Raw genomic sequence first — 24,090 nt, 5'->3', positions numbered from 1 at the left:
TCTGTGCCCATAGGACAGAAAGCCACATTCCAACAGTGGGTATCTGCTGCAAAGTAAGAGTTTATTTCGGTACACCAAGCAAGAACAGGCAGCTCGAGCTCAAAAGACCTAAACTCGCTTTCAGGTGAGGGTTTTTAAAGACAACGCTAGGGGAGAGGATTGCAGGATGGTGGTCAGCTGGTAGACTTTCTTCAGATTGGTTGGTGGTGAAGTAACAGGGTGATGTTTAGGGAATCTCAATCATCAACCTTCCGGATTCAGCCAGTCTGGGATCAGCATATGGTCACCATCCTCTACCGGAGTGGGTGTTAGTTTCTGCAGAACAGCTCAGAGATATCCATCAATTGTTTCTATATCCATTCAGGAGAAACCAGGAGTGCGTTCCTGTGTGTGTGCTGAGTCTCTTCAGTCAGGTCTGACTCTCTGCTAAGCCTGTAGCTAATGAGGTAGTGGAGTAAATGCTCAAAATGGCTCCTCTGTCCATGGCATTCTCCAGGCAAGAGTACTAGAGCGGGTTGCCGTGCCCTCCCCCAGGGGATCTTCTTGAACCAGAGATTGAACTCATATCTTGTGTCTCCTGCATTGGCAGGCGGGTTCTTTACCACTAGCACCAACTGGGAAGCCCCAGGAGTCCTGTGACTCTTGTCCTAATCATTAACTGTTTGAGCTTACTCTCTGGGACTTGGAGAAAGCCGATGGGCTTTTGTAAACCTGCAAGTCCCCCCGCCCCACCCCCCACCCGAGGTCCTGCTTGGATTCAGAGGGATAGGACAGTAAGTAATCCTGGGTAATTTATATGAATTCTTTCTCTTTTTTTCCTACATCTCTCTAGAAGGTAACATAAACATATTTCTTTTTCTGTTAGAATTTTGTATCTAATTTAAAGATACACTCAATAAGCATGGAAATCTTAACTAAGATGTAAATTTTTCTTTAAAGGGGCATAAAAAAAGTCCATTACTTAGAATTCTTTACCCAATTACTTTCTATCATAGTTTCTGAGGATGCCAGCTGTGTTTTCCTTGTGGTAAAGACAGGCAATTTGAGTAAATTAAAGAATGTTTGCAATTGATGTGTACAGAGCTGTCCTTGGAAGTGTACATGGTATTTTCAAGATGAAAGACTCTAATAAGTGTTTCGTCTTTTCAGTGTTAAGACTGGTAAGATGCTGTCCTTTTTCTTTCTCAATTATGATTATAAAACCAACATGACCCGAAATTTTATATAATAATATCTGTATGAGTTTCCTAGGGCTGCTCCTGCAAAATACCACTGCCTGGTGGCTTAAAATGGCAGCAATTTATCGTGTCATAGTTCTGAAAGTAGAGATCGGAGATAAGATGTTGGCAGGGTTAGTTCTTCTTAATAACTATGAAGAAGGATCTATTTCATGTCTTTCTCTCATCTGGTTGTCAACTGGCAATATTTGTTGTTCCTTAGCTTGTGGAATGGAGAAGGCAATGGCACCCTGCTCCAGTACTCTTGCCTGGAAAATCCCATGGACAGAGAAGCCTGGTAGGCTGCAGTCCATGGGGTCACTAAGAGTAGGACATGACTGAGCGACTTCACTTTCACTTTTCACTTTCATGCATTGGAAAAGGAAATGGCAATCCACTCCAGTGTTCTTGCCTGGAGAATCCCAGGGATGGGGGAGGCTGGTGAGCTGCTGTCTATGGGGTCACACAGAGTCGGACATGACTGAAGTGACTTAGCAGCAGCAGCAGCAACTTGTGGAAACATTACTCCAGTCTCTGCCTTTTTCTTCAAATAGTGTTCTCTGAATATGTGTGTTTGTGTCCAAATTTCTCCTTTTTATAAGGACACCAGTCATGTTGGTCCAATATGACCTTGTCCTAACTTAATTAACTACATCTATGATGACCCTATTTCCAAATAACATCACATTCTGAGGTACTAGGGGTTAGGACTTTAACACATAAACTTTGTGGAGACACAATTCAGCCCAAGAGACTATCACTCATCGGACACCTTCCATATGATTTGGTCAAAGCATAAGCACATAATGATTGGAAGGTGTTTTCAAAAAGTTTTTCACAGTATTGAGACAATTTACTCATTGTCAGCTCATTATTTAGTAAAAAAGAGCCTTACATTCTGATTGTTTACCAAATACAGATGATTTTTAGTGTCCGGTGTGGTTGCTGATAGTGTGAATTATCTGTACATATTATAAGACTATTATTCCCTGATATCACAGCTTTTGTTTTTGGTATCTACAAGGAGAGCATGTTTCTCCAAGTTTCTTGTGATAGTGATGACTATAGCACATAGATTAAGCTCATGAGAATTGTGTTGGTACCACTGGAGCAGTTTCTACATCAGGCTGGGGCTGTCAAAGTCGAGGCTTACTCTGGGGAGAAGTCAGAAGGCAAGATATCTGGTATAGTTTCTCTGTTTTTTCTTTTCTCCCTCCAACTCCCTGGTTCCCTAGGTCAAGTGGAATACAGAGAGATTGTTTGCTTGATAATAGCTGTGTTTAGAATCAGACCTGGGCAGTGATGATGCATGCAGAATATATCCAGAGTGTAATACTAAAATAGTATGTATATCTAAGTTTATAAAATAAACTTCCTTTTTACTCATTTATTCATTCATATATCCATTCAGCAGTCATTGAGAACCTCTATAGATTAAGGGTTAAGGTCAACTGCTTGGGAGTTAGATATATATGAATTATAATCTAGATTCTATTATTAATTACATGACCTTGGACATTTTCTTTATATTTCTGTTGGATATTTTTGAAACTCAGTTTCTTATCTGTATAATATTTGAAATAATAATACTGTCATGATAGATTACATTATACATTTGGGGGTAAGAGCCCCCATATCTCAGTAGCCTGAAATGACAAAAGTTTGTTTCCTTCTTAAGCTACATGTCCGTCATTGCTGGCTGAGTTCTCTATACCACATGGGCTGTCCTCCAGAAGCACAGAGCAGCCAGTATTTGGAACATTTCCCATTGCTATGGGAGAGGGAAAAAGAGATCTAGAGGAACATTTTTATCATTTTTGCTTGTAACATACTGGCCAGAATCAGTCACTGACCCACTCAACCACAAGGGACCAGGAATTGCTTTACTATCACGGAGAGTGGGAAAGACCTGGTGAACAACACACAGACTGTCACAAACCCCCTTCTGTAGGGTATAAAGAAGGATTTCATGCAATTATTTGTGTTTGTGTGTGTAAATATATAAAGTGCCTGGTATAGTGACTGGTAGGGGCATGTTAGACTCTCAATAATAATAGTAGCTATTATTATTCTTGTGCATTATCACTATTAATCACCTCTATATGCCAAGCACTGAGCTAGGTACTGGGAAGCCATAGGCTATCAGTGAAACTCCAACTGGGGGCAAGGAGTGAGACAGCTGTGACTTAGGAAGGCTATCGTCCCTTACCTTGAATGAACAAATTAATAAACCTAGTTTGTTAATTGGTCATAAGGGAAGTGGGCTAAAGCAGTGTCCAAATATTGTCTCATTTAATCTCACTCCATCCTATAGATTAAGGATATTTATGCCAGTTCACAAATGAGGTAAACACTTTTTAAAACCTTTTAAAAGGACTACCAATTTTTACTCCCATCAACAATATATAATAATAATGCATGTTTCCTTGCATCTTCGCCACAACTTCCAGTTACCAATCTTTTAAATGTTTGTTAGGAAACATTTAGGGAAATAAATAAAAATTTATGGCTACTTAAGTATATATTTCCCTAATTATTCAAGAAGCGGAGAATAATTTCTTATGTTCACTGACTATTTGTGCTTTTGTGTACTGATAATTCATATCTTTTGCCCATTTTCTTGTTGGATTGTTGATTTTTTCTTATTGATTTGCAAGAGTCCTTTAAATATTGTAATAGCAATTATTTGTTATATATGTTACAAATATTTTCTCTAAGTCTCTTGCTTCTCTTTAATATATGTATCTTTTACTAATATAGAATTTAAAATCTTATATATGTATCATGTATTGGTCAGTCTTTTCTCATGGCTTCTGGACTTTATATGTCAATTCAGAATATCTTTCCTACTGAAATAAAAATAATTCTTTATATTTTGTTCTTTTCATAGTTTACTTTTTAGACAAGATGAAATTAACTTTTGCATAAGTTCTGAGATAGGGATCTAATTTTATCTTTTCCTAGAGGAGTCATTTGTTTCAAATTCAATTGATTTGGAAATTCTTAGTCACACACACACACACACACACACACACACACACACACAATTTTCTAGACTATTTCCTCCCCATTGGCATTGCTACACTGTTTTAGAAACCATAGCTTTATCATATGTCTTAACAGCACTGAGGATTGATCCTCTCTCTGTTCTTCTTCTCTTTCCAAATATTTTTGGCAATCTTGTGCTTTGTCGCCATGAACTTTTAAATATGATTTTTAAGTCCCACAAACTATTCTATTAGGATTGCCCAGATGTATTGATTAATTGGGGAAGAATGATAGCTTTATACTATTGAAGTTTCACCTTCAGGAACATGATGTATCTTTATATTTAGATCTCCTTTCTGCCTTGCAATAAAGTTTGATAGTTTGCTTTGAGTGTTATTCTCAGGTATTAATGAGCTTAATTGCTATGATTTTGAATGGAATAAATGTTTCCATTATGTTTTCTGATTTAATATTGTTGATATATAACCTTTATTTTTGTTGTTGAGCTTGTATCACTGGCTTCCTAAATTTTAACACTGGATTCAACAGTTTTTCATTTGATTCGTTTGGATAGTCTAGAAGAAAACTGTAGAATTTACAAACACAGCTTTTTTGTATAGCCATTCTTATCGGGAAGATAGAAGCCACTTAAGTATTTACCACAAACGGAATGTGAAACAAGAAAGTGGTTACAGAGGTGAAGGGACCCTTAAAAAACGACATCAGCAGCGAGGAGATAACCCAGGGGTTAGTAACAGCAGGAAGCCACATTACTAGACTGAAAAGATAGAGAAGAGGCAGGGTTAATGGAGCCTAGGGACCAGGTCACCTGCTAGAAGCTGGAAGCTTGGTGGGCCAGTCCCGTGGGAATCATGTAGGAGAAAAGCTGCTGCCAGAGAAGTTGCACAAGGCTGAAAGGAGGTGGGAGAAATACCTGGGCTTCTCCCTTTCCCCATTCTCCAATCAGTCTCCTACTCGGCCTGCCATCTTTTGCATTTAGCTGGACACCAGCTGAAAAGGAACCAATACTGCAGAGACTGGCCCACCTATGATAGTGAATCTGAGCACAGGTAGGTCTAGAATTGGATCACTTTCAAATATTTATGCCTCTAAATTCTTTTTCTCATTTAATTGTACTGGTGAGGACCTGCAGCACAAATTTAAAGAGTGCTATGTGGATAGGACATCTCTGTGCTTATTCTTGATTTTAGAAGGGTTACTTCTAATGTTACAATCTTAAATGGGATGCTGAGGAATCGAATCCTTTGTAACATACACTGAGATGATTATATAAGAATATATTATATATATATACATTAATTTACTATATTGATGTACTGAATTGCACTGATAGACTTGCTAATGAGCAAAAGTGAATCAGCCTTCCATTGTTTGGAAAAACCTTACTTTGTAAGTGTATTGTTCTTTTTAATAAAGTGCTATATTAGATTTATTCATATCTTATTTAAGACTTTTATATCTATGTACATAGGTGTTATGAAACTAGAAAATTATGCTAGCCTTGAGAATGGGTTAAGACCCTTTCTATCTTTTCTATGCCCTATATATTTAACATAAAGTTTTCCTAATCTTTGAATGTTTGGAAGAACATCCACTTAAAACCTGATGTTTGATAGAGTGGTGGTGGTGGTTTAGTTGCTAAGTTGTGTCTGACTCTTGCGACCCCATGGACGGTAGCCTGTCAGGCTCCTCTGTTCATGGGATTCTCTGGGTAAGAATACTGGAGTGGATTGCCATTTCCTTCTCCAAGCGATAGAGTGTTCATAACCTTTTCAAGTTCTTCTATGATTATACTTTCTTTCCTTCAGCCAATTGCTAAAATTTGCTTTAGTAAACTTTCACTTAGTCAGGAAGGCATCTGGGTCTCCAACTCTTAGCCAGCTGCCTTGAAGACAGTCCCTTGTGTGGTTGAGGGAGGTTGCATAACCAGGATTCTTGTTCTAAAACTGATGACTTGCTTCTGTAGGAGAAATACGTATCTCATTAGGTGTCAATTTGGAGAATGGTATAAAGAAAGAGGACACTTATTCCATTATTTTAGGGATACATGTATCTGACTGAAACTCACTCAGAAGACAAGTGGTACCAATGTAGCCAAGGAGATGCTGTCTCAGGGATAATCTCCCAGCCGTCTTTTCATGTGTGAAGCCAGAAAATGCTATCATATAGGGATAGAAAGTGGGTGGTTCCCAGGGTGAGCAACTTCAGCTAATTAAATCCATTTTAAGACCAGAGGTTCCTTTTGTAGCCTTAGAACTAGTCCTAAATGGGTCCATTTTCTAACAAGATACTGAGTTGTTTTTCAGAGACAACAGAAAACCATCAGTCATGTAGCCGAAGCACACACAGAGGAGAGATTTTGGCCTCAAACAACGCCTGGAGCCACTGTTTCCACCCTCACAGAGCCAAAGAACTTGGAAATGATCTGAATGTCAGAATCTTCTCAGAAGTGAAGGGTCCGCTGTCCAGGAAGAGCCAGTGCTGAAGCACCTATATCATACCTTCCTCTAAAGGGCCAAGTTCTAAGCCCTCCAATGCAACCTGCTCGCCAGCACTTCCACATGACAGCCCTCCTCCTCTAATTCAGAGACGTTTGACCAAACCCAGATCCGGGACACAGATATGAACTGTGCCTTCTGTCTCCTTGCCAGCAGTAACGTTTTTCCTCAAAAGCTGATGCTGTGACATTGGCTTCTGTGTTCACTGGGCATCAAGCCCTTTGCTTAGAAACACTCTTACTTGTGTTCTTCACCAAAGCTGGGAAAAGAACTTAGTTTTCTCACACTACCCCCCTGTAAAGTGAGGAATGTTTATTTTTAAAGTGACTACAGACTATGAAATGTATTGTCTTATACAAATTTAAAGCCGATGTGGGACACTATGAGGCATCTATGGAGAGGGATAGATTTCCTCACACCTCGATCCTATTTTGATTTAGGGGAAATTATGTTAAAACTGACAACCAGGACAGCCTTACAAGAAAAAAGAAGTACATTTCTATGTCAGTCTGTGGTTGTATTCATGTAAGTATGACCATTGTCATGCTTTGCGTTCATGGGAAATGTTTTCAGTTGATTGTATGTGTGAACTCCCACCACCCTCCACCACCACAAAAGTCACTTTGTGCTTCTACCATTTTTACTGCACTGTATATTAACCTACACCTGGTTCCCCTCTACAGCCTCTCTCATTCTTTCCCCCATCCCCATGGGATGGCGGAACAATTTGGATAAACCGTATTAGGAGGAGAGAGGTAAGAAATAGCTTCCTTGTTCCAGGAATGTGCTCTGCATTTTCCAGATGTTAAATGAGGTAATTGCCCCAAACAATGATTCTCAAACCTAAAGATGGATCATGTGGGTTATTATTTTTAATCTGATTCTTGGTATGGAAATTTGAGATCTGCTGACTTAGCTACAAGAGCTCTGCTTTCTAGTTAGGTGAACTTTCACTGAATTGAATACATGTTTGCTACTTACTATGTTTGTGGCATTGACAAGTGTACTAACCATTTAAAGATTAGTCTCTTCTTTAGAAAATGAGTATATTAATAACAGTATTAAGAATCAGTTCAGTTCAGTTTGGTTGCTCAGTCATGTCTGACTGTTTACAACCTCATGAATCGCAGCACACCAGGCCTCCCTGTCTATCACCAACTCCCGGAGTTTACCCAAACTCATGTCCATCAAGTTGGTGATGCCATCCAGCCATCACATCCTCTATATGAGGTTAACTGTGTCTATTGAGGGCTTAGCAGAATGCCTGAAACACTGTCAGCAATCCATCAATGTAAGTTATCTTTACCTAAGTCAGAAGACCTGGATTATTCTTGTAAGTAGTGTGCTACTTTGGACAATTTATATAATTTCTTTGTCCCACTATTTAATCATCTGCAAAGTACATTTATGTTTTTCTTTCTATTTTAAAAAAAAATTTGTGATGTGTTTTTATATCTCTTAATCTTCAAATAACTTTATATGGTATTATTTATCATTTGGAGGAGAAACTCTTAATAATTAATAAGTGGTAGATGGGGAATTGAACATAAGATCTCTGATAGTCCCTGGTGGCTTCCCTGGTGGCGCAGATGGTAAAGTGTCTGCCTGCAATGAGGGAGACCCAGGTTCAGTCCCTGGGTAGGGAAGATCCCCTGGAGAAGGAAATGGCAACCCACTCCAGTATTCTTGCCTGAGAATCCCATAGACAGAGGAGCCTGGTGGGCCATAGTTCATAGGGTCACAAAGAGTCAGACATGACTGAGAGACTTTCATTCACTCTCTGATATTAGATTCTCATTCTTTTGTTTCCATATCACATACTCCTCAAAGGACTTGAACCCAAAGCAATCTATAGAGTCAATGCAATCCCTATCAAGCTACCAATGGTATTTTTCACAGAACTGAAACAAATAACTTCATGATTTGTATGGAAACACACACACACACACACACACACACACACACACACACACAATCACGGATAGCCAAAGCAATCTTGAGAAAGAAGAATAGAACTGGAGGAATCAACCTGTCTGACTTCAGACTATACTACAAAGCTACAGTCATCAAGACAGTATGGTACTGGCACAAAGACAGAAATATAGATCAGTGGAACAAAATAGAAATCCCAGAGGTAAATCCACACACCTATGCATACCTTATATTTGACAAAGGAGTCAAGAATATTCAATGGAGAAAAGACGATCTCTTTAACAAGTGGTGCTGGGAAAACTGGTCAACCACCTCTAAAAGACTGAAACTAGAAAGCTTTCTAACACAATACACAAAAATAAACTCAAAATCAATGAAAGATCTAAATGTAAGACAAGAAACTATAAAACTCCTAGAGGAAAACATAGGCAAAACCCTCTCTGACATAAATCACAGCATGATCCTCTATGACCCACCTCTCAGAATAATGGAAATAAAAGCAAAAATAAACAAATGGGACCTAATTAAAAGCTTTTTCACAATGAAGGAGACTGTAAGCAGGATGAAAAGACAGCCTTCAGAATGGGAGAAGATAATAGCAAATGAAGCAACTGACAAAGAATCTCAAAAATATGCAAGCAGCTCATGCAGCTCAATACCACAAAAATAAATAACCCAATCAAAAAATAGGCCCAAGAACTAAACAGACAATTATCCAAAGAAGACATACAGATGGCTAACAAACACTTGAAAAGATGCTCAACATCACTCATTATCAGAGAAATGCAACTCAAAACCACAATGAGGTACCATCTCATGCCGGTCAGAATGGCTGCTATCAAAAGGTCTACAAACAATAAGTGCTGGAGAGGGTGTGGAGAAAAGGGAACCCTCTTACACTGTTGGTGGGAATGCAAACTAGTATAGCCACTATGGAGAACAGTGTGGAGGTTCCTTAAAAAACTGGAAATAGAACTGCCATATGACCCAGCAATCCCATTTTGTTCATCGCAGCACTGTTTACAATAGCCAGGACATGGAAGCAACCTAAATGTCCATCAGCAGATGAATGGATAAGAAAGCTGTGGTACATTTTATACAATGGAATATTAGTCAGCTATTAAAAAGAACGCATTTGAATCAGTTCATATGAGGTGGATGAACCTAGAGCCTATTATACAGAATGAAGTAAGAAAGAAAAACACCCATACAATATATTAATGCATACATATGGAATTTAGAAAGATGGTAACGATGACCCCATATGCAAGACAGCTAAAGAGACACAGATGTAAAGAACAGACTTTTGGACTCTGCCGGAGAAGGTGAGGATGGGATGATTTGAGGGAATAACATTGAAACATGTATATTACCATATGTGAAACAGATCACCAGTCCAAGTTCAATGCATGAAACAGGGCACCCAAAGCCAGTGCACTGGGGCAACCCTGAGGGAGGGGATGGGGAGGGAGGCGGGAGGGGGCTTCAGGATGGGGGACACTTGTACACCCATGGCCGATTCATGTCAATGTATGGCAACAATATTGTAAAGTAATTAGCCTTCAATTAAAATAAATTAATTAAAAAACAAAGATACCATTAAAAAAATGAACCACAATGGCAAACTGTGTAAAAATGCAGGAAAATTGAGACCCATTGTGAGGGTCCAAGTGACCTTCAAATATGAACTTAAAGCCGAAATTCCAGCTGCCAATGTGACGTTGTCTCCCCACAACTTCCATATCCAGTATCATCACTCCCCCACAGCTAAGAATTCAAAGGAAGAGAGCAAAGGAACCCAGTCACACTGGTAAGACCAAGAGTGGATTCAAATCTGCTTTCTGAACAGTGTTTATGAGAGATATGACCTCTCAGTTGCTGCAGGCTGCCTCCCTCCCTGTATAGTCACCAGAAACCTGGGAATAAAATGAGCTGCATTCTACCAAGTTGAAATGTCTTCGCTTAAATTTTGGAGGCCACAGGCATGAAAGTAGAGTGAGGTTTTTCCTATTTCCTCAGATCCTTCTGCATTCAAGGTTTGTTTTTAACATTCTTGGAGGATACTGCTGGCTAAAAACTGGGATGTCCAAAGCTGATGATGAAAGATGGGAAGTGCCACATATTCCCAAAAAGTGCCAGCAATTAGGATCAGTCTCCTGCCTGCAAGACTTACCACCAGGTGACAGTGTATAACCAGCAGTTCACTATCTATCAATCTTGCCCAGGTATCCCAACTTAAACTAAGAAAAGCATGGAAGAGATACGCAGGATGCAGCATGCTTGGGGATGGTGCATGGGGATGACCCAGAAAGATGTTATGGGGAAGGAGGTGGGAGGGGGGTTCATGTTTGGGAATGCATGTAAGAATTAAAGATTTTAAAATTTAAAAACTAAAAAAAAAAAACAAACAACAAAAAAACAAACATAATTGAACACTAAAAAAAAAAAAAACAAAAACATTCCAAATTTACACTGAAGTTGATAGAAAAAATGTCAAGGATTTTACTACATTGGCTTTAAAAAAAAAAAATGTTAGGAGTGGTTTACTATTGTTTCCTTTTTAGGGGGTGATAATTTCTTCCCTCCAAAGGCAAGGAATGGGGTTCTCTAGAGCTCCTCATAACTGTTGGGGGTATCCTCCAAGCAGGATAGGCTAGCAGTTATTTAAAGAATGCTTAATGTGTGGTAAGACCTGTAGACACAACTTGAATGTCTTCAGAGTAGTATGGAGAGAGAGTTCTTGAAGGATGTACTGTGAAACAAGGAATTCCCTTGTATTATAGGGTGAGTAGTGTTTTTGCCCAACCTAAGACAATTTTGAAAGTAAAGGGGGATACTATCATTATCCCCAGACAACAGCTGTAAAATATGTCAACCAGGGTGTCTGATTATCTAAATTTACTTTAATATACTTCATCACAGAGAGTGTGATATATGCATGCTAATTAGTTTTAAACTGCCAACCCTATGGGTAATTAGTTAGTATTTGAAGACCTCTAATTGGACATGCACACTCCCAAAGTAGTTGGTTAATGTTTGAATGACTGACTAACCAGGAACCCGCTCTCAGAAGGCACATTGGTGTCACTTAACTTTGTAACTTAGCATAATGAATATTAGAAAATTTTCATTATTGGAATCAGTGGTGCTCAAGATATGTGGATAGACCAGCAATATTGTACAGACAGTTTTCTCCCTTCTATGAACAAGGTATAACTACTTATGGAATTTAAAAGCCTTCACTATTTGGAATGGCTCCCTAGGTTTAGGATTCCAAGGAAATTGAGAGACTGTTTTCAATTTCATAATGAAGATTTTGTTACTTGACCCTGACAAGAAGGTTACTGGATATCCTTGCATCTGCATGGTTGGACAGAAAGCTAGAATTTGATTAGACCTACAGTACAAGTTGTAAGACTGTTTTACTGCCTTCCATAACATTTTCCTGTATGGGTAGCAAATTTACTGTAGTATACCACGTTGTACCAAGGTTGAGGGGAAGGACCCATTCAGTCTTTACTCACCTCTAACCATAGCACACTACAGATATCCTCTATGAAGATCTAAACTGGCTTAGGCCAGTGTGTGATACTTGTCATTTTCAGCTTCCTCCCCGCTATGGAAAAGAAAGGATGCTTGACATAACTACTCTGAGATCTGGGGTATGCTTGAACTTGTGACAGATGCTCACTGGGGCCTGGAGATTTCTAACACAAGGAGGCCAATGGATTAACATATGCTTCCTGAAGTAACTGTGTTACAGTGCATCTAGGAAGTGGACGTGGGGTGGGGGAAGCAATTGCTAAGAGGTCCAGTTATCCAAGATCCTTGGATAGTGTGGAAGAGGATTCCAAATGAAGGAACCCAGAGATTACAGGAGGGACAGGAGCTCTGGGCTGTGGACCAGACAAGGGGTTGGGCACTGCATCATTAGAAAGTCCATGGGAGACACCACTGTCATTTCTAAAAGGGGCTTGCTTGACAGAGGGGGCCAGAGTGAAGTTCTACATCATTCCAAGGAAACCATGCACAATGATTATGCAGTGACCACTGCACTGTCAGAGGCTTTCAGCCTTAGCTGGCAGAACCAGAACAAGGCGTTGGGGGAATCCCTTTCTAATACTGAAAGTAGTCTCCCGGTGGGCTTCCCAGGTAGCGATAGTGGTAAAGAATGCACCTGCCAATGCAGGAGACACAAGAGATGCGGGTTCGATCCCTGGGTCAGGAAGATCTGGAGGAGGGCATGGCAACCCACTCGAGTATTCTTGCCCGGAGAATCCCATGGACAGAGAAACTTGGAGGGCTACGGTCCATAGGCAAAGAGTTGGACATGACTGAAGCAACTTGGTACCCATGTAGTCTCCCTAACAACTCTGTTTCCCACCCCTCTTCCCTGTCCTAGAAGAGAAAGAGAGAATGTAGTTCTCAGAGCCTCTTTCTTCCTCCTCACTTCAAACTCTCAGAAATAGGGAAATGGATATTTTACTAAAGATTTTGTAGGCTAACCAGTGATTTCATGATGTCCCAAGAGAAGGAATTGATGAAATTCCAACAGTTTATCTCTGTTCTTTCTCCAAATTCTTCCCTCATTTGTCCTAGAAAAACTCCCCTGATTTTCCTTTTATGCATGGTTTAAACTAGTAGCTTCAGTGAGACTGCTACCATCAATTAGGGGAAATCAGTGGAAGTGTTCTTAGACTGTTTCCATAGAGGGAGGGTACCACTGGTTTTGATGAGCTGGAGCCAGAGAAGATAAATGTCCTCCAATAAGTAGCAAAGTCCCACACAACAAAGAATTGCACCATGTCTTCCATGGTTCTTGAATGTCCTGCTGGACATACATGTAAGTGAGAAGCTCATTATCAGAGACTAGAACTTACTTTAATGTGCGTGAATATGTGTGTATGTATGCTGTATGGCATGATTTTAATATACACGAGGTCTTTCAGGAATGCAACTACTATGCAAATCAAAAGAACTTGGTGGCTTAGTTTTAAAATTTTCTAAGAGTGTTTGTCATTTCCGATAATCACGTCACTAACAGCTGTACTGCTTATGGCATTTGAGAGGCCAATGAAACCTACCAATATCAGTCTGCATTGATAGCTATTGCAATCTGGTGATTCCAACATCGTCAATAAGTATCTAACAACCTCCTTAAGTGTTATAGTGTAGTCAAGGCAAAGCAGTTACACTAAATACTATTCAGATATTATTGTCTTTTCCTAATTAGGCTTGCCACGTTTAACAAATAAAAATATAGGAACCCAAGTTAAATTTAAATTTCAGATAAGCTACAAATAAATTTATAGTGTTAAGTATGTGCTAGATATTGTCACTCTGGCAATCCTATTTATAGTATATTTAGGAAATTTTATTGAATTGTTTAAAATGTTTGTGACTAGGAAATATTATTCTAATAATTTAATTTTTGAAGGTTAAAGGGATGCTATCTAATATTAACATAAGAAGGGATCAATGGAGCTAGGTAGAACTTAAAACTACTGGTTTAGTGCAAAACAGATATAACAAAGGAGGAGCTGCCTGTCCACAATATGCTTCTGGGGCAGAGTCTCTGTCCCCAACTTGACCCACTCAAATAGTTAAATAAATGTTCTCTCTCAAAAAAAAAAAAAAAAATTCTTACAGAGAATTGTGCTGCCTCTCAGCCAGGAAAGAGGATGGCAACCAGAGGCTACTGACCAACTGCTCTGGATTTTCTCTGCTTTGTTTCCATCTTGTAAATTGTTTCTCATTAGTTATCTATGTTATACACAGTATCAACAGTGTATATGTATAGCACTAATGCTCTGTGGCTGAATGGGAAGGAAGTCAAAAAATGGGGGATATATATATATATATATATATATATATAGATACGTATGGTTGATTCATTTTGCTATACAGTAGAAGCTAACACAACATTGTAAAGTAACTATATTGCAATAAAAATTAAATAAAAAAATAATTGTGCTGCTGAGAAATAGGTTTTCTTCATTTTGATTTATATTTTTAAATCTAGATTTAATCAAAGTACCTGTTCTCATTATGGGGAGGAGGTGCTATACAGCATTGATGACCTGAAACATCTGAAACATTGTACCAATAATTTCTATCTTCAAACCTCCTACTCATTTTATAATGCTTCCCAGACACTAAGATAAATTTTCTGTGTCTTTTGAAATAGACATATAGCTTTAATTTCTGCAACTTTAATATTTAATTAAAATATTGCTACCAAAATGGGTAGAATATTTTAAGATGGTATATTCTATTGAAAAACAGAGACTGAATTATGGTTTTTTGATTAGATTCAGGGAAAATCTGAAGAACATAAGTATCAGAATGCCTCTAGCCAAGCTGTATAAGGTTCAGGAGAAATCACCAGGAAATGTACAAAGGGCAGAGATATTTTATGGTTGAGAAAACTGCAGAAGAATAAATAGGTAAAAATGAAATAATAATCATTAAGAGGAGGAAAGGCTTATCTGGTTTATCCTGATAAAATTACAGTTACTGGAGCCAGGATGATCTTCCAGCTTTGCCATCAGAACATATTATTCCCTGCTTAAAACTCCTTAGGGATTTTGCATTGAACTCAAAATAAAGTTCAGAATTTTCTACAAGCTCCTGCCTGACCCGTTTCCTGATTCTTTCTCCAGCTTAACTTCACACATCTCCAGCTTCACTGGACTCTGTTCACTCAGGTCTTTTTCCTTAAGCTCCTGCCATAAGGTCTTAAAACAGGCTGTTCCCTCTGTCTGAAACCTCTATACCATTCATCCTTCGTCTGCATCAACTGTCATTCAGGTCTCAGTCCAAATATATTTCCCTAGACTTGCTTTAGGCCCTCACTACATGCTTCATAAGGAGGGGTGTTTGGGGGAAAATGGATGCATGTAAATGAATGGCTGAGTCCCTTTGCTGTTCACTTGAAACTATCACAACATTGTCAATTGGCTATACTCCAATATAAAATGAAGTTTTAAAAAGCCCTTTTAATCCATTCAATATTATTTGATTAATGCATATCATTAGTTATAGGATTCAGCTTAAATCTGTGTATGATGTTTCTCATTTTCAGCTTCCTCCCCACTATGGGAAAGAAGAGAATGCTTGATGTAAGTCTCCTGGACTGGCTTGGACCCTAAACCCTTGAATATCTATATTCCCTGCAAGACTACAGGGGGCTTCCTTTATGGCTCAGCAGGTAAAGAATCCTCCTGCAATGCGAGAGACACAGGAGACATGGGTTTGATCTCTGGGTCAGGAAGATCCCCTGGAGGAGGAAACGGCAGTCTGCTCCAGTATTCCTGCCTGAAAAATCCCATGGAGAGAAGAGCCTGGCTGGCTACCAGTCCAGAGGATCAAAAAGAGTTGAACATGACTGATTGACTAAGCACACAGAAGACTACAAGCTCTGTTAAGTCTGGGGTCCTATCTATCCTTATAACCTTATCTACTGACTGATAAAATAGGCGCTTAATACGTGACTTTTGATTATAGTAGTAATGTTGTTAAATGTCATCTTTGAGATTAAATAAAAATATATATTCCTCATATAGTTTAGAAATACAGGAATCACGTTTCTTTAGTTTCCTTGGCATTACACTGGCAAAGTCAGGTGTATATTAAAAAAAGACTGATTCATTTACTTAATATGAGTTCGTAACATATCATGTGTGCACAGTGCTAGACAGTGGGGATATAGAGGTGGAAAAAGTTGGCAGGCATTTATCCAGCTATAAAGGAAATTTGAGCAGCAAGCAAAGAGAGATGATCACATTTCGTTATTTAACTGGAATGCTGATGAGCTTCATGTGGTAAAGATTAGGTCCTAAGGGAGACTATGAGAGATGACCTGCTGTAGATCCAATGTTTTTGTCTCCCTGTAATCCATATACTAGTCTTCCCTGGTGGCTCAGAGGTTAAAGTGTCTGCCTGCAATGTGGGAGACCTGGGTTTGATCCTGTGTTTGATCCCTGGGTTAGGAAGATCCCCAGAGAAGGAAATGGCAATCCACTCTGGTACTCTTGCCTGGAAAAAGGCTACAGTCCATGGGGTCTCAAAGATGACATTTAACAATTCATATATGTTAAAACCTAAAGCCCTAGGTTATGGTGTTGGAAGTGGGTCTTCGGGAGGTGATTAGGTCATGAAGGCAGGGGCCTCTTGAATGTGATTAGTGCTGTTACAAAAAAGAGACCTGATGGAGCTCCCTAGCCTCTTCCACCATGTGAGGCTACAGTGAAGTGGGCTCTCACCTGGCACTGAATTGGCAACTTGATCTCAGACTTCTCAGGCTCCATAACTATGAGAAGTATGTTTCTGTGGTTTATAAGCTACCTAGTCTATGGTGTTTTGTTACAGCAGCCCAAATGGAGTAAAACAGGAGTCCTTGACAAGCTGAGAGTGTCCGAAGAAGTGACATTTAACCTGAGGTTTGAAAGAATAGGCTTCCCTGGTGGCTCAGATGATAAAGACTCTACTTGCAATGTGGAAGACCCAGGTTTGATCCCTGGGTCAGGAAGATGCCCTGCAGAAGGGAATGGTAACCACTTCAGTATTCTTGCCTGGAGAATTCCAAGGACAGAGGAGGTTGGCAGGCTACAGTCCATGGGGACACTGCTGAGCACCTCACACTTTCGCTTTTACTTTGAAAGGGTGGTGTGGCAGTGTTAGGTGAAGTGCCTTAGAGGAAGAGGAAATCTGTATGAGGAAGTTTTCAGAGGAGAAAAAGGACGGCCTTGCTGGAGGTAGAACATGAGTATCAGCTGATTAACAAGCTCCCCAGGGATTCTGATGCGGACCCAGGCATGCAAATCATTGGGCTGGAGCTTTTCTATTCAAAATGTGGTCCTGGTCCCTGCCACATCAGCATCACCAGAAGTTTATTGGGCCTTTCTTAAGTCTCAATCAAAATCTATGTATCAAAATCTCCAGGTTACATACAGAGGTTACAGTTTGAGAAGCACTGCATTCAGTTCAGTTCAGTTCAGTTGCTCAGTCGTGTCCGACTCTGCGACCCCATGAATCACAGCACGCCAGGCCTCCCTGTCCATCACCAGCTCCCGGAGTTCACTCAGACTCACGTCCATCGAGTCAGTGATGCCATCCAGCCATCTCATCCTCTGTCATCCCCTTCTCCTCCTGCCCCCAATCCCTCCCAGCATCAGAGTCTTTTCCAATGAGTCAACTCTTTGCACTGCATTAGAAGAACTTAAAAAGAGAAAAAGTGAGGACACTATCAGTTTTAGTAAGGTGGAATAAGAGAAGCTAAATGTTCTATGTGAAAGGGTGTACTAAGGGTGGTGTGTGTGTGTGCACTTTTGCAACCCCATGGACTGTACCAGGCTCCTCTGTCCATGAGATTCGCCAGCAAAGAATGCCATTTCCTACTCCAGGGGATCTTCCTGGCCCAGGGATTGAATCCGCATCCCTTGCATGGGCAGGCAAGTTCTTTACCACTAAACCACCTGGGAAGCCCACTAAGGGCAGTGCTCAGACAATAAGGGCAAGAGTGATTGGATGAGGCTGTTGGAGCAAGCAGAGCTCAGATCATGTAGAGCTAACAGCAGTGTCTTCCAAGAGGAGGCGATATATATAGCTCAGTGAGTGTAAGAGGCAACTTAATGGAGTTTAGAAACAAAATGTGAGCATCTATCTATCTGTTTATATTATATCTATCTATCCATCTATCCATCCACAACTATCTATAATTGAGTATCTATTTAAAATCTATTATTTATCTTCATATATATTAACCTCGAAAGGTAAGAAAATAGTAATACCATTTTGTTTTGGCTGCACTGTGCAGCATGCAGGATCTTAAGATCCCAGACCAGAGTCTGAACCCACACCCCTACAGTGGAAGTGCAGAGTCTTAATCACGGGACCACCATGGAAATCCCTACCATGTTTTTGATGACTGTTCCATAAAGAGAGGACACTATCAGTTTTAGTAAGGTGGAATAAGAGAAGCTAAATGTTCTACGTGAAAACCTCACATGACAAAAGAATTTTCTTCGTCTTTCTTTCTCCATGGTGAATACATGTTAGTAAACATTTGTCCAAACCCATAGCAGGCATATCAAGAGTTAACTAATGTAAGCTACGGACTTTGGGGAACTGGGAGATGTCATTGTAGATTCATCAGTTGTAACAAATGCACCACCTCTGGTGGGAAAGCCTGCTACTGGGGGAGGCTATGCATGTGTCAGGCAGAAGGTATATGGGAAACCTATGTACCTTCCTCTCAGTTTTTTTTTTTTTTTGCTTGTTTATTTTTTCACATTTTTATTGGAGTATAGTTGATTTACAATGTTGTGTTAGTGTCAGGTGAACAGCAAAGCGAATCAGTTATACATATGCATATATCCACTCTTTTTTAGATTATTTTCCCATATAGGCCATTACAGAGTATTGCATTCCCTGTGCCATATAGTAGATTCTTATTAGTTATCTATTTTATATACACTAGTGTGTATATGTCAGTCCCAATCTCCCAATTTATCCCTTCCCACCTTCCTCTCAATTTTGCTGTGAACCTAAAACTGCTCCCGAAATGAAGTTTATTAAAATATAACAAAATAAAGTATTTAATATGTGAATTACACCATCCTTCCTCAGTCCATCTAAGCACCAAGTGTTCCCATGTTGTGTATTGTATGTGAGTTATTTGGATGTGAGTGCCCCCGAGGCAGAGATAACAGAAGCAATCTCATTTGTTTGTTGGCTTTTAGAAAACTTCACTTTGATGTATGCCATGTGTACTCAGATAAATGAATTTAAAGATATATCTCCTGGTTTTATTTAGACTAACTACCTCAAAACTGGATATCCACAAGGTGTGAATAAAAGGTTAGGAAACCTTTTCTCCTTCTGCACAAGAACTTGCCCTTTTGTTAGCTTTTCAGCTCCTTGCTTAGAGTCCTGTTAAAGGTAGTGAATCAAATAGGTTGCTAGGCAACATCACTTACTGGTAAAAATGACTAAGTAAAAGGCTACAACTGGACCAGGGGAACTATAAGTTCCTAATGGGGACAGCATAGCTTTTGGGTGAGAGTGGTGATCCTAGAGCTGATTATGTCCCTATAAGAACCCCAGAAGCTATGCCTATGGAGTTGCTTCAAGAGACACTGGTTACCAGGGTAGATCCTGAAACAAGCCAATATGGCTTTGATTTGATAACCTTGAACCTGAGCTGTCATAAAGGAAGGGCAGAGTTCACTCCCTGGACAATGGCAAGAAGTGTTGAAGGACTCTGGCAGAAGAGGAATGCTTAGCTCTGACTTCTGGCAGGCTGTATTCCTAGCATATATTCTTCTGAACAAATCTGAAGCCAAGTGTGACCTATAGTAGTTCAAGAATATGAATATTCAGTAGAGTCTTAAGACCCCCTAGTAGGCATTGCAATAGCCTCAAAGGATTCCTGCAAAAAACTTGCTGTTTAGAAATAATACTAATAATACAAACACAGCAAACAAGAAGAAAATGTCAGCATCAATACTTCTTTGACTCTGAGTACAAACTCTTCATCAGTCACATTGCAAGATTAAAACCAGTGATACCCTAGCCAGATCTAGTAGGTCTAGTAAGCAGTAAGTGAAAAAAATTGGAATTATCAAGAAAACTCTTTGAAATAGGAATATAAATCCACTATTACTAATGATGTATGTTTTCAGGTACATGGTGATATATCAAGTGTCCACTGTGCATTCAGCTATTCTGAGATGTAAGAGTATATATTATGCCATGAATCATAGCTAGTGCGATGAAGCTATTGCAGTTAGCAAATGTTTAAGAACTAAGGTTCTGGAATTCTATTAAAAAAATTTTTTAACTGATGGTAAAAGAATTTCAATGCCATTAGTAAATAAAAACAAAGTTTAAAATATTTTTCTTTCATATCCTTTTTAAAACTTCCATTTTTGTGTATATTTAAAATAAATAATACATCATTCAGTAAAACTTGCTTATATATACTACAGCTACATTGTGAATTTTTTTCCACTGTGGACCTGGAGAAAAGTATTTGGAGATCACTGCTGGGAAGTAATGATTCTTGATTCTGACTAGCACTGGAGTCAACTTTTCAAACCTTTCAGAATGCTTATCACACATACAGTGTTAGAATTTCTGAGAACGAAGCCCAAGGATTAATACTTCGGAAAGCTCAACAGGTAATTCTGAAGTAGAACTGTTACCTACCCTCCAGAGTCCATCCCCAACCAGGCTCCTTCCTTCAGCACGGGGTTGTGTGGGTCCATAGATTGAGCTTTTGGCTGAGAAACAAAGGAAAGCTTTGATCAGAGAATGGAGCGGTCGCAGCTGGAACTCTAGTGTCCAAGCTCTCGCGCACAAGACACAATCAGGGCCGCCTTACAGGGATCTGGTGGGCGGGGAGGGGTGGTTTTCGCAGGTAGTGCAGGCGCACCCGTGCTGCTCACTCAGTCTCCCTGCACACCTCTCGGGATCACAGCGCCCCGCAGCTTGCTCACGGCCCGTCCCCACCGCCACCTTCAACTGCTGCGCCTGCACGTGGCCCTCGTAGCCACAGTATTGGCTGAGGTCTTGCCCTTGGCAGTAGGAACTCTGGTGTGAAGGGTCGGATACAAGCCGTCAGCACGCGGTCCGGGAGCAAGCGCAGACAGACTAAGTACAAAGGAAAAAAAGCTTAGATTTTATTTTATTACCTAGATTCTATTTCTCCTTCCCAGGAACTGTTAATGAGCTTAACCCGGGACAGGGCCACGCCAGGTGGTCACAGTCTAGAGACTAGGGAAGAGTTTCTCAAAATATCTCCGTTCTCAGACTACCTGCAGCAGGATTACCCGGGAGAGGGGACTTATTGAATCAGAATCTTTGGACTATGTTGTTGTTATTTTGTTGCTAAATCGTGTCCAGACTATTTTGCGACCGCATGGGCTATAGCCTGCCAGGCTCCTTCCTCTCTCCACGGGATTTCCCACGCAAGAATACTGGAGTGGGTTGCCGTGCCCTCCTCCAGGGGATCTTCCTCACTCAGGGATTGGACCATCATCTCCTACATTGGCAGGCCAATTCTTTACCACTGAGTCCCCAGGGAAACCTGGGACTATGAAGATGCTCTATATTGGGTACTATTCTATATTAAACTCTCAAATACTTTTAATGTGGAAGTCACTCCCGTTTTATAAAAGAGAATACCAAGGGTTAGAGAGGATAAGGGACCCACAGGATAAGAGTCACAGAAGTGCGCAAAGGAAATCTGAATTGTTAATGAACTCTTTGGGCTTCCCTGGTGGCTTAGATGGTAAAGGATCTGCCTGCAGTGTGGGAGACCTGGGATCTATCCCTGGGTTGGGAAGGTCCCCTGGAGGAGGGCATGGAAACCCACTCCAGTATTCTTGTCTGGAGAGTCCCCATGGACAGAGGAGCCTGGTGAACTATTGGGGTCGCAAAGAGTCAGACATGACTGAGCAACTAACACACACACAGCAAGCTCTGCAGAGTAGTCTTATACACACCAAAGTCTGAGAAGCACCAGAACAGAGCAGAGAAAGTTCCCTCCGCGTTGGTCATCTTCATATTAAGAAATTCCAAAGCAGTCACCAGAAGCGATTATGCCAGAGAAAAATTAACTTTCTGCCCTTAAACATGCACAGCAATAATAGGAGTTCATCAGTATGAAATATATTCACATTAAAAATGCTCTGGGTTAGTGTTTATATTATTCTGATAATTCCTTTATTATAATATAGTGGTCGTTCACTGGAAAAGCTTGGAACAATAGCTGTCCTCTGTTATTTCACATTATGCATATGAGCAGAATACATATAAGTTAATTTTAAAAATTTGAGTATAATCAAGGTTGACAAAAGCTAATTAAGTAGGACATATGCAGAAAGGCTCTTAATTAGCCTTTAAAAAATTGCCACTTTTCTTATTTCTTCAACTCTCAGGAAGAAAAGAGCCAGAAAAAAAATGGCAAAGCATGTGTTTGTGGAAGAGGGCTAAGATTCAGACCAGCTGGACGCAAAGGCAGTTGTTAAAAACATAGGAGAGTGGCTAAGGCAGAATGACTCTGACCTTGTGTGTTCAAGAGTTGTTATCTTACTAAATGGAGGGGAAATTTAATAATAATTCTCCCTGCAGGGATTAGCTAAATTCATATCATCACATTGGGAAGTAATCAGTTCTAAGAGAAATAAAGTGAAGCAGGTGGTTTCTGGCCATACACCCCAAGAACCGTGTGTACTTTACAAAATGTGCATGAGTGTATGTGTGCACACAGAGATATGAAATGTTTATGTTTCATGCATGCTAAATTCAATTATCTTGCAGATGTTAGCATTTTTGGTCTTTTTGGATGAGTAAAGGTAGAAAATTTGTGGTCTACTGTGTGGCATAGGACAGCAGATAAATTTAATTGATCTCACAGTATAAGTGAATTTTTGTTGCTGTTGTTTAGTTTAGTCAAGGCTATGGTTTTTCCAGTGGTCATGTATGGATGTGAGAGTTGGACTGTGAAGAAAGCTGAGCGCCGAAGAATTGATGCTTTTGAACTGTGGTGTTGGAGAAGACTCTTGAGAGTCCCTTGGACTGCAAGGAGATCCAACCAGTCCGTTCTGAAGGAGATCAGCCCTGGGATTTCTTTGGAGGGAATGATGCTGAAACTGAAACTCCAGTCCTTTGGCCACCTTATGAGAAGAGTTGACTCATTGGAAAAGATGCTAATGCTGGGAGGGATTGGGGGCAGGAGGAGAAGGGGATGACAGAGGATGAGATGGCTGGATGGCATCACCGACTCGATGGACGTGAGTCTGAGTGAACTCCAGGAGTTGGTGATAGACAGGGAGGCCTGGCGTGCTGCGATTCATGGGGTCGCAAAGAGTCGGACACGACTGAGCGACTGAAGTGAACTGAACTGAACTGAACTGAACTGTTGTTTAGTTGCTAGGTTGTTTCTGAATCTTTTGTGACCCCATGGACTGTAGAAGAGAAAGAGATTTCCCAGGCAAGAATACTGGAGTGGGTTGCCATATCCTTCTCCAAGGGACCCTCCTTTTGCAGGGATTGAACCTGTGCCTCCTATATATGCAGGCAGATTCTTTACCACTGAGTCACCAGGAAGGCCCTTATTGGTGAATACAGTATTTTAATAATTTTGACCACACTATTAACACTAAAGGTGGAGAAATTCCACATAAAATTCCAGAGCTCTGTTTTGCTTTCATCATGGGAAGAAATGGCAACATTTAATCTCTGTTCCTATGTGGCACTCACACTGTCCGGTATGCTCAGGTCTTTTTATTCTTTTACCTGCATTTAATTTGTGATGTCTCTTCTGGAGGGATAAAATGAAGTGATATGTAGGAGGGAGGAATTTATCACATCTTTATACGATGATTGGTACTATTAGCATAGACTTTTATGTATGAAGTTAAGATTTT

The 24,090-nt window shown here is 40.1% G+C and overlaps 1 long non-coding RNA gene across 1 annotated transcript; it reads left to right on the top strand.

The window, feature by feature from the left end:
* Window positions 1-253: 253 nt before the first annotated feature.
* On the top strand, window positions 254-20,626 carry LOC132659214 (uncharacterized). The gene is made up of 2 exons (XR_009599336.1): window positions 254-7,249; window positions 15,741-20,626. It is a non-coding gene; the product is annotated as an uncharacterized LOC132659214 (long non-coding RNA).
* Window positions 20,627-24,090: the final 3,464 nt, after the last annotated feature.

Source organism: Ovis aries, chromosome 2, assembly GCF_016772045.2.
Source record: "Ovis aries strain OAR_USU_Benz2616 breed Rambouillet chromosome 2, ARS-UI_Ramb_v3.0, whole genome shotgun sequence".
In the NCBI taxonomy this organism is placed as follows: Eukaryota; Metazoa; Chordata; class Mammalia; order Artiodactyla; family Bovidae; genus Ovis; species Ovis aries.
Note: the sequence above shows the minus strand (reverse complement) of the source record. Positions and strands in the feature narration are given on the sequence as shown.